Source organism: Leguminivora glycinivorella, chromosome 6, assembly GCF_023078275.1.
Source record: "Leguminivora glycinivorella isolate SPB_JAAS2020 chromosome 6, LegGlyc_1.1, whole genome shotgun sequence".
In the NCBI taxonomy this organism is placed as follows: domain Eukaryota; kingdom Metazoa; phylum Arthropoda; class Insecta; order Lepidoptera; family Tortricidae; genus Leguminivora; species Leguminivora glycinivorella.
In genome coordinates, this window is record NC_062976.1 from 2,995,335 (window position 1) to 3,013,534 (window position 18,200).

The 18,200-nt window shown below is 39.6% G+C and overlaps 1 protein-coding gene across 1 annotated transcript in view; it reads left to right on the forward strand.

The window, feature by feature from the left end:
- LOC125227624 overlaps positions 1 to 18,200 on the forward strand; it is a 238,252-nt gene that overhangs the window by 249 nt on the left and 219,803 nt on the right. The gene's annotated exons all lie outside the window — the stretch shown is intronic.

Here is an 18,200-nt window from a genome sequence, read left to right on the forward strand (position 1 = left end):
AATAGTTGTTTATAATTATTTTATGTTTTTTTTTATACAAAGAAATGTGGAAAAAATGGACACCTCGGCAGGACTCGAACTTGCGACTATTACATAGAACACCGATACAAGTTAAAGTCTTTTACTTGAGGTATTTAGTAGAATATGTAAAAGAATTTGCAGTCACAGACGTTTTGAAAGATATAAATTTATTTTATTCAATGTAAGAAAGGGTTGTGATGTGCAGTGCTTCTAATGTTATGGATATTTTCAACTTTTGAAGTTTTCCAAATGCTGACCCGGTTTGGACATAAGTATTATGTACAAAAACATAGAGATAATTTAATAAGCCAGGTATTTGGGGATGATTGATTAAAAGGTTTGTATTTAAATAAATATTTAGTTAGCATCAGGTAAAAATCATATGGCAGTTACACCTGCTTACTTTATATGTAGTTTAAAAAAACAGACTGCAGTCTGGTATCGCTCTAGGAAACAGTTTTTTTGCACAACGCTACAAACATTTCGAACAACGCTGGCCATGACGATAAACTCCACCGTAGCTCGTAGCAGAAGTTTATTTGTAAAGCTTCGAAAGCAAATAATCTCTTTGTGAAGTACGATTGTTTGTACACTGTCGAACTGCGATTATGTTATATTTATTTATTTATTTAATCAAAAAGTAACACAGCATTACAGTTTACACCAAGGCACTGTGAAACTACAAAATACAAAACATGACTCACAAAAAAAAATACAAAAGACATACAAAAAACCGGCCAAGAGCGTGTCGGGCCACGCTCAGTGTAGGGTTCCGTAGTTTTCCGTATTTTTCTCAAAAACTACTGAACCTATCAAGTTCAAAATAATTTTCCTAGAAAGTATTTATAAAGTTCTACTTTTGTGATTTTTTTCATATTTTTTAAACATATGGTTCAAAAGTTAGAGGGGGGGGACGCACTTTTTTTTCCTTTAGGAGCGATTATTTCCGAAAATATTAATATTATCAAAAAACTATCTTAGTAAACCCTTATTCATTTTTTAATACCTATCCAACAATATATCACACGTTGGGGTTGGAATGAAAAAAAATATCAGCCCCCACTTTACATGTAGGGGGGGTACCCTAATAAAACATTTTTTTCCATTTTTTATTTTTTGCACTTTGCGTGATTGATATACATATTGGTACCAAATTTCAGCTTTCTAGTGCTAACGGTTACTGAGATTATCCGCGGACGGACGGACGGACGGACGGACGGACGGACGGACGGACAGACAGACATGGCGAAACTATAAGGGTTCCTAGTTGACTACGGAACCCTGAAAAGAAACAAATTAAACATTAGATTTGGGCGACGACGTAACAGCGTGGCTCCGTTGCGTCGTCTGACTCGGCATAGGATTACATGTCTGGTTACAATGGTTACCAGGAGATGAATATTTTTCGGTGCCACTTTGACCTTGGTGGAAGTAGGACGAACGTCTAATCCAATGTACAACTTAATTAATTTGCTTTAATTCAACAAAACAAATAAACGTCAATATACGAAGAAAATAGTGGAAAATATTAATTATCAGAGTATTCCTTACTATATTTTTTTCTCAGTGAAATACCTATAGGTATTTCTGCAAGGAGACCTAATAAATTGAGAATATAATTACATGGAAATCAATATCTTTGGACATAAATTCTTAGATAACACACACACACACACTTTACAGAGATTTTAGGTTACTTTCTTATTTACAATTGCAAGCAAAATTTGCAAGTTAAATTGGGTATACCAGTAAAGTAGGTAGTGGGTAATGTATAATTTGCATATCATCGGGTTTTATGTGATGATAATCTCGGAAATAAACGGCGTTTTGCCATGGAATGCAAACATTGAATTGTAGGCGAATACAGTACAGCGATTTTTTTTAGCTGGTGCATTTCACTTATGCAGTGTACCTATAGGTACACTTGTCGGTACAGTGAGCTGAAAACTTGTGTGGAGTAATGATGAATGAATTCATTGATCAATTCGCCATACACTTTTGCAGCTGACTGTACCTAAGCTCCCTTTTGAGGGTTAAAAGACGGTTTAGTTTTTAAAAACACAAAACATAAAGCATCCTGACGTGTTGTCCATTTGTAACAATTGCTTTTTAACCCCCGACACAAAAACGACGGGGTGTTATAAGTTTGACGTGACTGTCTGTCTGTCTGTGTGTGTCTGTCTTTGGCATCGTAGCTCCCGAACGGATGAACCGATTTAGATTTGTTTTTTTTTTGTCTGAAATCTGAGTTAGTCGGGAGTGTTCTTAGCCATGTTTCATGAAAATCGGTCCACTATGTCGCGGGCGGGGTTTTTTCAAAATTTTAATTTTGTGGTTAGGTTATTAGGATAATCATTGTCATGAAAGCTCGTACGTAACAATAAGAGTTTTAAATGATTTACGGTTAGTTTTATATGTGATATGACTCATATGTCTTATGCCTTGTACCTACCTTGTACTTACTACCGTCGATATGTGTGAATTTTTTTGTTAGTTTTTAATTAAAAATATGTATGGATTTTGAGAAATAAATAAATCTGAATCTGAATCTGAATCTATGGCCGGGATATAAACCGTGATTACCTTTTTACCTTTTAAGATAATCACGCTTTAGGTATATCCCGGTCAATATAAGTCATGTCGTACGTAACATTCAAAAACCGGCCAAGAGCGTGTCGGGCCACGCTCAGTGTAGGGTTCCGTAGTTTTCCGTATTTTTCTCAAAAACTACTGAATCTTAAAGTTCAAAACAATTTTCCTAGAAAGTCTTTATAAAGTTCTACTTTTGTGATTTTTTTCATATTTTTTAAACGTATGGTTCAAAAGTTAGAGGGGGGGGACGCACTTTTTTTCTTTAGGAGCGATTATTTCCGAAAATATTAATATTATCAAAAAACGATCTTAGTAAACCCTTATTCATTTTTAAATACCTATCCAACAATATATCACACGTTGGGGTTGGAATGAAAAAAAATATCTGCCCCCACTTTACATGTACCCTAATAAAACATTTTTTTCAATTTTTTATTTTTGCAATTTGTTGGCGTGATTGATATACATATTGGTACCAAATTTCAGCTTTCTAGTGCTAACGGTTACTGAGATTATCCGCGGACGGACGGACAGACAGACATGGCGAAACTATAAGGGTTGACTAAGGAACCCTAAAAACCGAACTACCTACTCGTCAGACTATCTCTTGCACAGAAATCAGAAAATTAAATTAAATCATAGAAAATAAATCCGCGAGTGTATTTGACAAATGGCTTCATTGCTATCCCCTTCGCTAGGAATACGGCACAGATGATAATTTCATACGCACTGACAGACGGCCATTAAGCCACTAGGGCAAAGTTTAGGGATCCGTACGGTTACTAACCAATGTTATTCTTCAAAGGATAAAAGAGTTCGTTTAAATTAAATTTCGAGTGACATAAATAATAAAGTGAGAACTATTTATTATTTGACGACCGGTCTGGCCTAGCGCGTAGTTACCCTGCCTGCTAAGCCGCGGTACCGGTTCGAATCCCGGTAAGGACATTTATTTGTGTGATGAGCACAAATATTTGTTCCTGAGTCATGGATGTTTTATATGTATATAAGTACTAATGTATTTATCTACATAAGTAAGTATATCGTCGCTGAGTACCCATAGTGATCTGTGTAAGGTGTCCCCCAATATTTTATTTATTTATTTATTTAATAGGAATTTCACATAATTATATTATTGCAAATAACGCAACGCAATGATATTCTATGTGAGTTCATGACTTGTATAAGTACTGTAAAATTTTTGTTGACACACATAAGCTCAAACCATTATTCCCAAACACAGTTGTCAGAGCACACGAAAGTGTGCATTTATTATAAGTATACCTCCTCCGATCAAAATGGCGTGCCCTTGTGTTGGAGGCCAAAACTTGGTTATCGCGCCAGCCAAGTAAGTAAGTTGACTGTACCTACACCTACACATTCATATTTATAGTAGGTATATTAGAACTCCGTGCTTACTTTATAAACGGTTTATTCACATATAGGTAGCTTTCCGTTAAGTGGTCGAGTACCCATACCGTACCTACCGAATAATTCCGTGTAATAAAACAATAACTTTAACAAACACGCAAACGTATAAATTACATGACTTACTTAATTGAAACAAAGGGTAACTATTTACAGATTTATTACACACTTATAAGTACGTAGGTACATACAGTTTCCCAAACACTAAAAGGTTCATTATAGTTTTATTTCACAAACAATCAAATAAGATTGCACTGCAATATATGTATTTAGTATATTGGTAGTATACTTATTATATATGTACCTATCTGTCTGTGTCGAAATGGACGTTTATTTATATAAACGTGTCATTTTCGTTAGTGTCCAACATATTCGATCCTCATCGTATGTACAACCAATATTTCATGTATTTTAATGTTACAAAGAAACTATCGGCCCGATTGTAACTTACAATCGGGCCGATAGTTTCTTGTTATCATAGAACCCCGAATAACTGAATGTCAGCTCGCCCTTGGCCCATTTTTTCGTGCATCCTAATCGCCGTGATTCGATATTAGTAGATCGAGGGGTGCCATTGTGCAGTTTTTTTTAATGGCTACGATGCATGAATGGTAGGTCAGAATACATTAGAAAATACTATTTTTGCATTGTCTGTGTAGTGATTGCGGAAGTTATTAAAAATAAATATGAAATGAATAAGAATAGGTGACAAGTATTTTGGTTCCCCTTTGTTATTATTTCGTTCTTGTCCGCTAACTTTTAAAGAAAATAATAGACATGTTTCATAAGCATAACTGCAAAGGAAGCATTTACAAAATTATGCAAATTATACTTTTGTACTTTGGTATGAAAGGGGTTAAGAAGTGGTAGAAGTAATTTCACACTGTCTCCTCGTAGACTAGACACGTGACGCGCTTTTCTAACGCGGGGTAAATGGGCTGGGATAGCAATGAAATAGTACATTACGATACAAGTGCGTTAGTGCGTAAAAAAGGAAGTTCGAAACGAGTGGCGATAAATTAAGACACGTGTTTTCGACACGAGTTACGAATTTCCTTTTTGCACGTGTATCGTACGACGTTTTTCAGTACAGATGGCCATCCGAAGTTTCGACCTGGCACATAATGAACCACTTCTCGCACTAGTGCGTAAAAAGAACACCATCTGTACTTATACTGAAAAAGTTCATTATTATTGGAGTTATTTTAAATGTGTTGTCAAATAATTGCTTTTTGCATACCTACTTCTTTTATTGCTATTTGTATGAATTTTATTTAAGAAAGAAAGGACCGAGGGCAGGTAAACAAGTGCGGTGGTACTTTTCTGTTTATTTTACTGAAATGTTTTATATTTATATCCTTCAAAAAAGTGTGCTTAACTTCAAACTTGGGTGAATCCATTCCGCTTTAAGGTTGAATACATAAAAATGTAATATGATCTGAAAGATAATCAACCTTATAGCAGAATGGATGTACCCAAGTTTGAAGTTAAGCGACACAAGTCAAGTGACCTTCCAATGTGGAGAAAAAAAAACGAAAATAAATAATGCACATTCTGGAAGTAAATCCGGCAATTCATTGCATCGCACGACTGGACTGACTTTTATTTACTTGTTTTGGCGTCCGATTTTTGGAGATTGTTGCCAAATTAGTTTTCAGTGAGAGAATGTTTGTTAAATCCTGGGATTATTAAGGAATCAGAAATAGCTTTTAGAATTTCTATTTATTTATTAATTTTGAATTATTAAAATAATATAGTGTCTTAGTCTAGTACAGTACCCTGCAAAACTGTATGAACTTGAACAGTTTGTTGCAGGTGAGTGTTTTTAACCCCCGACGCAAAAACGACGGGGTGTTATAAGTTTGACGTGTCTGTCTGTCTGTTTGTCTGTCTGTCTGTTTGTCTGTCTGTCTGTGTGTGTGTCTGTCTGTGGCATCGTAGCTCCCGAACGGATGAACCGATTTCGATTAAGTTTTTTTTTGTTTGAAAGCTGAGTTAGTCGGGAGTGTTCTTACTTCTTAGCCATGTTTCATAAAAATCGGTCCACTATATCGCGGTCGGGGGTTTTTTCAAAATTTTAATTTTGTGGTTAGGTTATGAATTCCGTATTGGTAGTACCTACACAAGCACACGGCCTGTCTCATGGTAAAGATCATCATAACTCAAAATATATAGAAGCCCCTATTACAAGTAACTCTAGTCAGACTTAACTATCCATTACAGACCATATAGCTTCAAGGGCGTTTTCATATGAAATCTTAACATAAATTCTCATAGAATATCCTTATTGCAGAAGTGTACGAAAACATAAGAACTTTGTTATGGAAAGAAAGCTACAGTTTTCATCAGGCGGGCCGTATGCTTGTTTGCCACCGACGTAGTATAAAAAAAAAAAAAAAAAGTTTTCTTAGTATTGATCTTTACTTACAACTTTACAACTCGCATTACAAAGGGCTAACTTTACCACTCCAGCTAGTTTACTTAAACGGTTAAACCTCCTGTAAACATGGGAATGGGAATGTACGACAACCATTAATCATTCGTTCGTGAATGGGAACTAATCCGAACACCTTTAGCGGGCTCTCTTGATGGATTGATTTCCGATTTCAAATCGTTCGACATAACATATGTATGTGTATGACAGTTTTTTACGACTTTGGTTTGTTAATATACAGTGTGTATTTTTATATTACCGCATATTTAAAGCGTTATTAGTAGGTATATGATACGGAACATATTTTCTTAAAAACGCATATACCTTCTCCGTGCCGTCGTGGGTAAAAATTAGGTACTTACCACATACTATTTTTTCATACAAAATAATTCAGCCCGCAATGCATTGCTAATTTATTTTTGTTCAATACGTCGTACTAGGACCTAGTTCTAGTACTTAGCTGTCTTGACTTTGACTTGACGCAAGAAACGTCACCAGTGATAACTTAATTACAAATATATGCACGCATAGGGTTGCAAAAAAACGGTTTTTTTTCTGGCTTAAAAAAAAAAAAACGAAAAAAAAACCGTGAAAAAAAAAAACAGTTTTTTTCTGGAGTATGTGTTTTTTCTAAAGTATGAAATCTCAAAATTTGCAAAGCAGTTAATACTTTTATACGGTTTTTTGGTCTTTATGTTCACTAATAAACGAATTTAATTTAATAACTTTAATTTCTGGTTTTATAAAACTAACATTTACGAAATCTGTAGTTAGTAGTTATCACTATTTACTGTTGGCAACACCACCGCCTCTCCACGCTCCACGCCGCATCAGGGATTCCCCAATAAACGTTTGTATAATGAATGTTTATCGAATTAAAATGTACGTTATTGTTATTGAAACGTAACAAATCACGAAAAACCATTATTGTCGTATTATTTATTCATCTGAAAAAAAGCCATTTTTAGAAAAAATAACAATGGTGTTCGGTTTTTTTTCATGTTTTGTTTCATATGTCTGAAAAAAAAAACATTTGGTTTTTTTTTTCTATTTGCAACCCTATGCACGCAATTCATTGCTGCTCAATGCTCAATATATATTTTTTAAATTAATTACCTACGCTAAGTTTTGTCCTAACTAATAAGTTGTTGTATGGGTTCTTAGCACTAAAATCTTGGTCTCTGGTAATATATCAAAAATACACGCTGTAGAGAAAACGCATGATTTTGATCGTAAACGGACAGACAAACATGTTCGTCATCGTGAATCACAAATATTACAATATCATGACAATGATATTTTCTTGCACACTTTTGTCATAAAATTTTAATTTTTTGTATGATTTTGTGGCCTTTTATTAGTTTCCCTCTAAGTGGTTAACATGGTGTTTATTGTTAGCTGACGTTACTATTTTTCTTGTGGGTCGTAAAGTTTTTATGTGGTTTTAAGAGCACTCCGCATAGATGCTCGCATATTGCTGTTGTTTGTCAGCAGCTAATTTTAAGTTTATGATTATTATTTAAATTTAGAAGAATGTGTGGACAAGATGGCTTTGAACGTAGCATTCCAAAAGTGTAATAAAAACATGACGATAGCCATTTCTTTGGAAAATGGCGAATTTTTGTAACACGAAGGACAAAAATCTAGTGGTATTGATGAAAAAACATGAAAATTAAATATTTATTTTTCAAGTAGGCATATAACAATGGGTGTAAATTTTTGTAACTTAAAGTCAACAAAAACAAAAAAATAAATTGCAACACCACAAAAATTATGAACACTCAAGGGTCTAAGTTAGATTTCAAATTACAGACAAGTAAGAACTTCAGTAATAAATCTGACACGCTCGGCCCCTATACCTATACAAATAGATGAACTTGTTTCCTCTATCTAAATTAGTAGTAAGTAGTTTTGTGGTAAATAGTGTAAATACCCACAAAATTAAACTTGAAAGGAAAGGCGTGAGTGATCGTGCCAAGTTTCTTTGCCAAAAGTTTATTTTGCCCGAAACCATTTATTCAATAAAAGACACTGAGTGCACTTTCGTCTCTCATCGGTTATTCATGGAACATGAATGCTGCATTTGGTGCAAGTGCATTTTTATGCATGTGGGATAAAGTATATACTAGCCAAATTCACAAGTTGTCTGGGAGAGTTTAATTTTAGGGATAAAATCGTCCTCATAATAAAAGTGACTGCGCTTCTAGTTTTTTTTTTTTTAGTATGGATAGGTAGACGTTTGACCACGATCACACCTGATGGTAAGTGATGATGCGGTCTACGGGGGAGCACGCTTACCTAAGATGAGATACCTATTTACTCTTGCTTTAAAGAGACCTGGATTGTACTCGTGCGGAAACACAGACTCAGGCAGGGCATTCCACTCCTTGGCGGTTCGCAAAAGAAATGTTGAAGCGAAACGCTTAGTGCGTATTTTTGGAATACTGACCATGAAGCGATGCCGCATTGCCGATTGTCTGGTGGTCCTATGGTGAGTTTACAGATTTGTAATAAAATAAAAGGTTTGTAATAATAAATAAATGGTAGGTATATCTACGCAAAAGAATTAAGGCTATTATAATTATTGTTGTAGAATGTTAGAAAATGAGTAGCTTAGGCCGCTTAGGGTAACCTTCCATTTATGGATACCTTGCTATTAACTCTTTATTAATGAAAGTTGAACCTACGTAATAGTAAGCCGACTAGTATTCAATTAGCGATATTTATTTCATCATTAGGAAAAACACATAAGACTAGTAATTTTAATGAATCGTTAATTGAAACGAAAAATAACCTAACCACAAAATTTAAATTTTGAAAAAACCCCCGACATAGTGGACCGATTTTCATGAAACATGGCTGAGAACAGTGAGAACACACCCGACGGTACATCCGTTCGGGAGCTACGATGCCGCAAACAGACACACACACAGGCAGACACGTCAAACTTATAACACCCCGTCGTTTTTGCGTCGGGGGTTAAAAAGTTAGTAAGTCAAATGGTGGACATGACACATGACATAAACAGAAATGGAAAATTTCAAATTTCAATGTGTGTGTGTTGTTATGTTAAATTATCAAAAATGTTGGAATTGACAATGTCAATGTTACACTCCTTATTAATGTTAGGTATTATTATGAATATTATGGTGTTCCTAGATTATTTTAGATACAGTCAACCAATTTGGAACCCCAGGCCACTGTAGAACTATGTCATAGTGACGTTTTTAAGGAAATTAAATAATAGGCACTGGTATCGTTGAGAAAACAAAATGTAATGAAGTCAATCACTAAAAATAGACAAAAGGAATATAAAAAAATCATAGACAATAAACTATAAAAAGGTAAAATAATATAAAAAGTTTGTGCAGTCTTGCACATTCTCCCCTTTTTTAAAGAGCAACGTGTATTTTCGCGAGCTTCTTGAGGGGTCTGCGAAACACCCCAGCAGCAGTGGCGACATCTGCCACTCTGATTATCCCATCTCTGCCGGGGTATACGGCGGTGACACGACCCTTGGGCCAAGAGCCTCGAGGCAGGTTTGAATCACAAATTATTACGATGTCCCCAATCGCGATATTAGGCGGAGATCCTCCTCCTGTCCGTGGTGATAAGGAGGGAAGGTATTCCCTGACCCAGCGCTGCCAGAAGTGGTCGGCTAGCCTTACCGCCCTGCGCCACTTATTTCTGCTCAAGAGGTCGGCTTCGGTCAAAGTAGCGGGAATAGGGGGCCCAGACGGAGATGTGAGTATAAAATGCGACGGAGTCAACGCTTCGTCAACATCAGAATCAAGTGAAACGTGCGTGAGTGGTCGTGTATTAACAATGGCTTCAGCCTCCGCCAATAATGTGCTCAGAACTTCATCTGAGGGAGCCTGTTCTCTTAGGGTTGTCTTCAGGGCTTCTTTAACGCTGCGAATTAAACGCTCCCATGCTCCGCCCATAAAAGGTGCTGCCGGAGGAATGAAACGCCAATTGATTGATTCATTAGCTGCATAATTTTCAACTGAGTTGCCGTAAAGAGCTTGTAACTCCCTGCTTGCCCCAACAAAGGCTGTTCCGTGGTCTGACCAGATCTCTTGCGGTGTGCCTCGACGAGCAATAAAACGGCGTAGACACATTATGGCCGCGTCTGTCGATAAACTATGCACCACTTCAAGATGTACAGCGCGGATGACGAGGCACGTAAATAGAGCAACGTAGCGTTTCTCTCTTCTTCGACCAACTGAAACGAGCACAGGCCCAAAGTAGTCAAGACCGACGAAGGAAAATGGTCTTTGATGATGAGCCAATCGGGACTCCGGTAGATCTCCCATTGGTGGCGTGAATGCTCTGGCGCGGTGAAGTTTGCAAAACTGACATGCGTGGGTTACTGATCGGACAGCATTTCTGAGGCCCAATATCCAAAATCTTTGGTGGAGATCGTTCAGGACCTTTTCTTTGTTTGCGTGGCCAGCCTTTTGGTGGTGTCTTGCTATAAGAAGGCGTACTGCTGGGTGCTTTCCGTCCAAGATCAGGGGTCGTTTAACTTCATCAGTGACGCCTGTTGCAGCTGCTATACGACTGAACATTCTGAGTTGGTCATTGTTATCTATGAATGGGGATAGTTTAAAAAGGCGGCTGCTTCGAGGCAACGGGTCTCCGTTCTTCACTCTCAAAATGTCCTCTTTGAAGGAATCAAGTTGACTCTGACGTAAAATATGGGTTTCGGCTAGACGGATATCGTTCGCAGTTATTCTTGGTTGGTTATTAGGGGGGTTCGCGGTACCAGGAGAGGATGTGCAAGGTGGATGGAAGGTACATAAGTATCCTTCAAGACGAGGGAGGTTGAAGTTCGCGTCTCGTCTTCTCATACTACGCAATCGCAATAATGATATGAATTGATGCGCCTTTGCCGTTGCTCGCACCATTCTCAGCCATGAGCTGAAACGATATGGATCTGCAGAGATTGGTGCGGGCAGCTCAATCTCGGTGATCAGATGAATGACATTTTTAAACTCTTCACGTCCTAATCCACTAACATCAATTTGAGGTTCAGCGGGCCAGGACGAGGACAGGAGAAAGGTAGGCCCTGAGATCCAGCGAGATTCTGGAGAGAGCACAAAACGTTTGACGCGTGTAGCGTCATCGGCTACGTTTAGGTCACTCGGTACCCAACGCCACTCACTGATATTTGTAAGCTCCAGTATCTCACCAACTCTGTGGGACACAAAGGGTTTAAGGGTACGCGCATCACTACGAAGCCAACCTAGCGCAGTCATTGAGTCGCACCAGAAAACACGTCTCATTGGCTTCAACCGATGGGCTTCGCATATTGTCGTAGCAAGTCGCGCAGCCATTAGTGCACCTTGAAGTTCTAAACGAGGAATGGAGACAGGTTTAATTGGGGACACGCGCATTTTACTACAGATGAGGGAGAGCCTCACGTCACCATTTACATATAAAAAGCGCCAATAGGCCACAGCAGCATAGGCAGACTCACTCGCATCCGAAAACACATGTAACTCGTATCCCTCTACCTCGAGCTCGCTCAAGTTGTAGCGGCGTGGTATTCGCAAACTGGAAGTGGAGATCAGGTCTTGAAACCATAACTTCCACGCGGCGCTGTCACATTGAGAGAGCTCTTGATCCCAGTCTAAACCCTTGCGCCAAGCGTCTTGAAACATTATACGGCCACGAACGACGATTGGGGCAAGGATCCCAAGCGGATCGTAAATTTTCATCACGTGTACTAGAACCTCTCGTTTCGTTAATTTTTCAGGTAACACCGTATCTTTTTTTACACCTGTATTAAAACCAATCAGGTCGTTGAAGGGCTGCCATATAAGGCCCAGCGTGCGAACGGGTGTAGACAGGCGGCCCAATTCAACGTCTCCATTATTGGCGCGAGGTACCTCTAGCAAAGACTCTTTAGGCAACAACGAAAGCGCACAAAGATTATTCGACGTCCAGCCGCGCATCTCGAAGCCGGCATGCGCATGTACGGAGTAAATATCAGCTGCCAGCCTAGCAGCTTTGTTGACGTCGTCTAAGCTAGTAATGCAATCGTCCATGTAATGGTCGTCGATGATTACTCGAGCCGCGTCTGGGTAAGTTTCCTGCCATTCTAAAGCGTTTTTATTTTTTATGTGTATGGCAGTGAATGGACTCGACGCGGCGCCAAAAATCATGGATGACATGCGGTACGTTCTAATCGGTTCACCGGGGTTATCTCGCCACAAAAATCTTTGCGCGTCTCTATCAGTTTCAATAATTTTGACTTGCGGAAACATTTCACGGATATCAGCGTTCAAAGCGATGGCGCCCTCGCGAAAACGCATTAGAATGCCTAGCAAAGGTTGCAAAAGATCAGGGCCAGTCAATAACAAAGAGTTTAATGACACGCCGTGAGATTTTGCAGCTGCGTCGTGCACCGTTCGCAACTTATTAGGTTTGTTGGGATTAATCACACCAAAATGAGGTAGATACCAAAGAGGACGTCCAGGGCCAGGACGTGATGAACATGGTTCAGCGTATTCTTTAGATAACATGTCGTGAATATTGCGACGATAACGTTCCGCGTAGCAGGGGTCTTTAATCATTTTTTTTTCTAAGCTTACGAATCTGGACATTGCTAACTTATAGCTATCAGGAATATCCAGATTATCAGCCTTCCACAACAAGCCAACCTCATACCGGCCGCTCGGCAGACGGTGAGCGGTGTTCTCTAAAACTTGTATGGCACGCTCATCGTCAGCATTGCGGGCCTCTTTTTTGGATATACCGATTGCGTCGATCTTAAATTGTTCCCTGATAAGCTGTTCTAACATAAAACGATCAGTTTCGACGTCAGGTTCACTTAATGATATATGGTTGACAACGTCAACCCGCTTAGTCTTACTGCAACCGAAACCAAACAAAACCCAGCCAAGGGCAGTCAAAATAGCTGCAGGTTGTGATTTGGTTCCTTTGCGCACGTCTGTGGGAATAGAAAGATGCCAATTGTCAAGTCCTAATATCAGCATGGGTTTTACGTCTCCGTAACAAAACTCGTCGGCTATATCTGCTAGGTGAGGGTATTTGCGTACACTATCTTGATATGCAAACTCACGCGCGGCGCCTAAACCATTAACTGACCTAGCCTTCTTAATGGAGTGAACTTCAGTTGAATGACGACCCTGTATATTAAAATTGACATACTGCACTTTAACGTCTTTGCCTAAACCGAGTACGCAATCTACGTGGATAAGCCTTTCAGACGTCTTGGCTCCAATTTGAGAAGATATTTCTGAGTCTATGTATGTTCCTGACGATCCGTCGTCTAACAAAGCAAATGTGTCAACGCTACCGGACGGTCCGGACACGGTAACAGCGACAATTTTCAACAACGGCCGCGCGGAAGGCATCTTGGGCGATGAAGAGGTGGCATGCGTCAGAATGTCATGTTCCGAGTCGTCAGGCAGCGGAGTAGCCGCGGCTGCTCCGGTAGCGGCGCAGACGGCGGGCGCGCTCACGCCGGACGTCGATGGCACTTGCTCGTCGTCGTCGTCCTCGGAGTCGTCGTCGGCGGCATCGTCGTTGTCCTCGGCGTCGACGTGCGTGGTGACGACACGTTCAAATTTAGACCCGTGTAACAAATTATGATGACGCATTTCACAACCTACTACGCTACATACTTTTTTCATACATGAAGTTTTATTCTTATGGAAACCTTTTTTCAAACACCTATGGCATATTTTATTTTTCTTAATGAATTGCCACCTATCATTTATTGACATTTTGACAAACTTGTCACAATCCGATAAATCATGTTTTTGTTGACATAATGAACAATTATTATCAGAAATATTATTCGAGTTTATAGAAGTTTCAATGCTATTAGAGGAATGATTATTTTCAGCAATATTGTTGACTTTATCCCTATTGCCTATCGGCCGGGGGATTAAGGCCGAGGCCTGGTCAATATTGCCTCCAAATCTGCACTGCAAGTCAACCTCGCGCGAGAGGAAATCCGCAAACATTTCTATTTTAGAAGCGCTGCCATTGCACGAATGAGCATAATCCAACCACCGTGGACGCAGCAGCACTGGCAGTTTGCTCCATAGTGCTTGAAACAGCTCAGGCGAGCGTAAATGGTCGGGCTTATTTAACATGCGGATAACTTCTACGCAATTACGCACACGGCTTGCAAAAATCACTAAATCCTTACCGTCGTAGCTTACCTTAGGCAGGTTACGCACCGCTGCCACTTCATGCATGACGACGAGTTCGGGGCGGCCGAAGCGCGCGTCGAGCGCGGCCACCACGGCGCTGGGGTCGCGCGCCGCCGCCAGCAGGCCCGCCACGGCCTCGCGCGCGGTCCCTTTCAGGGCGCGAGACAATCGAGCTAAATTTTCACTAGGGGAAAAACTGTCTGCTTTATTTTCGTAGATTCTTTTTAAAGCTAACCAATCCAGGTACGATTTGCCGTCAAAATTTGGTAAATCCGTCTTCGTTTGGTTTACTTTATTTATCAGCTTGTCGAGCGAATTTACTAAGCGAGTCACTCCTCCGTCTTCAGGGCAATATTGCTCGTGAGAGTTTTTATTTGCCGCGGCACTCATGCCGTGCGGCTCTCTCGGTCCCAGTGGCTCGCGCTGGGCCGCAACATCGACAGACCTGAAAGGTGGGTTGGCACTTAATAAATTTTGTTCAAAAGTATTAGGAATCGTATTATTTACCCATTCCTGTACGCTTGCACGACTACGCGTGCCGTGACTTCCACGTCGGCTAGCGCCCGCCTCTATGGCGGCGAGACTGGCTTTCAGCTCGAGCTCGGCAACCTGGCGCTCACGCTCTGCGGCACGCTCTGCACGTTCGGCCGCTTGGCGCTCGCGCTCCTTTTCCATCTCAGCCAGACGGCGCGCATGTTGCGCCCTCGCCTCCAGCTGGCGCGCCACGATTGTAGAAGAGGAGCGTGACGAGACGGCGCTCGCCACGCGGGAAGGTGTCGGCGGCGCTCCGGGAGGGGCGGCGGCGGCGCCCTCGCCTCCTTGCAAGGGCGGAGCAGTATCCCTCACGGCGGCCTCACCGTCTCCCTTATGAGTTACACTCATTTTCGCACTTTTAGAGCGTGTTATCATTTACTTAACTTATCTTGTTTATATCTTACTTCACTTTACGGTAGAAAGACCAAATTTTAAGGAAATTAAATAATAGGCACTGGTATCGTTGAGAAAACAAAATGTAATGAAGTCAATCACTAAAAATAGACAAAAGGAATATAAAAAAATCATAGACAATAAACTATAAAAAGGTAAAATAATATAAAAAGTTTGTGCAGTCTTGCACAGACGTTATAAAGCACATTGTAAGAAATCTCTTACTGCTTGTCATTTTGGCATGGTTGTAGAGTGGCCTAGGGTTTCAATTGGTTGACTGTACCTAATTAATTTTTTGAATCTTGACTCTGAGTATTGATAGTTAAATAAAAGTTACTCTCAATAGATCACAAACAAATTGTACACAACTACAAACAAATTGTACTGCTGCAATATAAAGATATGCTAGGGTTGCCACCCTCGGCGCGTGTTAATAATTAAACCACACCTGACTTTCGGGATAAGTTATCTCGATTCTGTTAATTGGGTTTTGCAAATAGGATCTTTTGACAGCCCTAGTTAGTTTTACTGAGCGTTTTCCGCAAATCTACAAGTTAGGTACAACCGTTATGTTTGTTTTGCTTGAAATGGAAGGAGCTTTAGATACTTTTGAGTACCTCAGTACCTCCATGTACGTAATTTTGACGGCTCTATTGTTACAAATCTTCTTAAATTCTAAAGAAAACAGACAACAACAACAACATACAATCACGCCTGTATCCCATAAAGGGGTAGGCAGAACACATGAAACTACTAAAGCTTCAGTGCCACTCTTGGCAAATAAGGGGTTAAAAGAAAACGAAACTGTGACATTGCAGTGACAGGTTGCCAGCCTCTCGCCTACGCCACAATTTAACCCATATCCCACAGTCGCCTTCTACGACACCCACGGGAAGAAAGGGGGTAGTGAAATTCTTAACCCGTCACCACACAGGCAAAGAAAACAGAAAAGTAGAAAAATAAGGTTTTGGTTGACATACTAAAGTAGTTTTGGCGAATTTCAAAGTATGTATAAAATTACAACACTACTCTTCACCGAGTACCTACAGACAAATTTTGCACAGTCGGTTACCTTGCTGTTAGTTGAAGTTAGGGTTGCCACCCTCCGGCGCGTGTTAATAATTAAAGAGTCCCACCTGACCCGAGGGATGCGTTATCTCGATCCCGTCGAGTGCGTACTTGCTTAGTGTTGCCAATACGATCATTTGACATCCTTATCGACGGGATCAAAAAAATTGTCAACTTTAAACAATAAATGGTTGTTCGGCATTTAGGTAAAGTGTTCTATGCCCGGCAATAGGCTACTTGACCCTTTTTTAAAGTCTACCTTATATGATTAAGTACTGTCCAATTAACCGAAATAAAATATTACCCTTTTTTATTATGACCTAAAAACAGCAAAAAATGTTTTTAAAGTATACATTTACGTAATCAGGCGAAAACAACACAGTCATGTTAATCTATAGATTATCTATGCAAGGTCATTCTACTCGAAAACAACATTTTCTGACTTTTGAGTATGAGGCATAAAGTTCATTATGTCAGTGATTGTTTTGACATGAAGTAAATTCGAATTCGATGACGTCACTACATCGCGGAATATAGACCCACCTAACCAACCTGAAAAATAAAACGAATAAGGCTTCCCAAAGTGTTTTACAATAAATTTGTTCCTATCATGATTTTTATGTAAAGCGGCAGTTCATGGTTATCAGCCAATCGCGAAGAAAGGGTCGCGCGTTCGCATTGACACACACGACACGACATGTCGTAATTATTCAAATTTTATTTTAGTGGAAAAAATGGTGAAAAATTCAAGCCATTAAAAGTCGTATAAGAAGCTACCGAATGCACCATACCTACCTATTATGATTAAATCGGAGTATAGTAAAATTGACCAAAACCTCACAAAATATAAAAGAAGTCAATCATTAGATTCATTAGTCCTACAACTTTTCCATATTTTTGTTTTATTATTGTTTTTTATTGTCTTTAGCTGGCGCCACTCTCTGAGATTGTAAATAAACATTGTTCTCATGGACACACGCCCTAGACATCTTCACCCCAGTTAGGGTTGCACCCTCGTCGAATTGATTTCTTCTCTGCGTATTCTCTGTCGTGACAATGCAGTGTTATTTGACATGTTGTTCCTTGAGTGGTGTGCAGTGGTTGCAGCCCTATTTTAATTTGAGGATTTGAGATACTTAGCGATCTAAATTAGGGTAGGTGAATGTGTCAACCCTAGCCTTGTATTGATTGTTGCTTCTTAAGCGAAACAAGTCGTGAAATTGGCTTTTTATTAGTCTAATTGCCTCATCACGTAGCTGTCTAAAGAATCCAAAGATGGAATGTAACAAATATAGGTCATGTCATTCGTAAAGACACGTGCCTTGACTCGTAATGTCACGTTATTCAATATTAGAGGTACATTTGTTAAATCGGTGCGTCATAGAGCATTTAATAATACCCTGCCTGCTAAGCCGCGGTCCTGGGTTCAAGTCCCGGTAAGGGCATTTGTTTGTGTGATGAGCAACAGACATTTGTTCCTGAGTCATGGATGTTTTCTATGTATATAAGTATTTATATATTATATATATCGTTGTCTG